The following is a 1,683-nucleotide window of genomic DNA, read 5'->3' as shown; positions in this document are numbered from 1 at the left end:
AAAGAGAGATCCCCACCGCCCACCATTCAGTGGAAAGAGAGATCCCCTACCACCCTCCATTCAGCATGAAGAGGGTATCCCGACGCCCACCATTCAGTGGGAAGAAGGCCCTCCCCCTACACACTGGCGGTCAGTTTAATGGTCCTACCAAGTGGCCATTGGTCCTGAAACTCTGCTGGAACCATCAAATAGACAGACAGTCTGCCACAACTCAAACCACTGGCAATCTCTGGAAGAACCCTAAAGTTCTTAGGCCTAGCTATTGGCTGCCAGACCCAAACAACATCACATGGGAGAAAGTCACATGATCGTTCACAGAGCATGGCTGTCAGTTGCAATGAAGATGTGATAAGGAAGGTGAGCACTTTACAGGCACAGCACCCTCTATCTCTGAATATTACCGATGACAGGGTCTCTTTACCTAAGAGAAACAATTCTGGCTGTACACAGACTTTGTACTCCTTAAAATAACACACAACCACAAATAAAGTGTCACAACAACAAACAAAACATCTGGTGGCACTATGACACATCCCTGCGTTATACAGGATTATGGGGCACATTATACGGAAGCCTTGGTAAATATGAAGACACTTGGCCTGGTGCATGGAGCAGAGATCTCCCTACACAACACGTGATGATCTATACAAACATACGCCATAAAGATTCACAACACCTGATCAAGAACCAATCAAATTCCCCATAATGATCAGGGTTGTGATTAGCAACCACAAGTCCCAGCAAATCAGGATCGGGTTGACAATTCCGATATCCAACCTGGACCTATAAACGGCTGCAAGGGTTGGTGGCGGTGATCCCAGGTGCTGAATTTTGTAGCACTCCATGCAGTGTTGTCACTGTGGAAGTACTGCAAGTCCCAGCGTGGATATCTGTGGCTGGGATTGGCCACAGGGCACCACACAGGGCTAGGGGCCAAGGCCTGGCCCAGGGGGCTCAGTACTAACATACACAGCTTTATGTCCAACCATTGGCCCATAGGAAGGCTCGCTATGGCTCTGTGCTGGGTGAAAATATGTTCAGCATCACTATGGAGACCGACAGGATTCCGGATATGTCGAGGGAGGCCGTCTAGGCCCAACCGGTCCCTATGTACTGCAGGCCGGGCAAGGGAACTACGCGAGTCCCCGGCTCAGTCAGGCGGCGTAGGCCTCAGGCCGGGGCCTGGCGAGAGGTGGGAAGGCGGCCCTGGGTGGAGCCTGGCGGTGGGGGAAAAAGCCACCGTGTCACAGGGAGAAGCAGCGGACGGTGAGAGGTAGCGAAAGACCGACAAAAGGCTCATGACTTACCGGGAGTCCCAGGAGGCAGCAGCGGCGGAGCGCGGAGACACCCCGGGCTGATGCGGCGGCCATCTTGAAAACTGAAACCCAGGGAGGTAAGGCAAAGCTGGGAAGAGCGCGGCGGGAGGAGGGAAAGCTTCTCGGCATAGCGCGGAGGGCGAAAAAGCAGGTGACTGGAAGATCCCGGCGGGAGAAGAGCCCCACAGACAGAACAGCTCCGTGTTACGCAGAGGGAGACGCGCGGAACAGCCGGAACAAGGGGCGGAGTTGTTGTGGATGTGTCACGTGATGGGAGGGTTTCGGGTCATAGAAACGGGGGCGAGGGCGGAGCTGTGAAAGGACTAGGTCAGGGATGGGGAACCAGTTGGAGAACAGTAGCCGAGGT

General features: G+C 54.1%; 1 protein-coding gene across 2 annotated transcripts in view; it reads right to left on the bottom strand.

The window, feature by feature from the left end:
* Positions 1–1,481, bottom strand: part of KAT6A (lysine acetyltransferase 6A) — a 34,719-nt gene extending 33,238 nt beyond the window's left edge. The window contains exon 1 of one of the 2 annotated variants that reach the window (XM_072399805.1): positions 1,308–1,481. The gene's annotated coding sequence lies outside the window, so the exon portion shown is untranslated. The remainder of the gene's footprint in view (positions 1–1,307) is intronic. The other variant, XM_072399806.1, reaches the window with a different exon arrangement.
* Between the last annotated feature and the right edge of the window lie 202 nt (positions 1,482–1,683).

The sequence above is a fragment of the Pyxicephalus adspersus genome, chromosome 2 (genome assembly GCF_032062135.1).
Source record: "Pyxicephalus adspersus chromosome 2, UCB_Pads_2.0, whole genome shotgun sequence".
In the NCBI taxonomy this organism is placed as follows: domain Eukaryota; kingdom Metazoa; phylum Chordata; class Amphibia; order Anura; family Pyxicephalidae; genus Pyxicephalus; species Pyxicephalus adspersus.
This window is presented reverse-complemented; position numbering and strand designations above follow the sequence as displayed.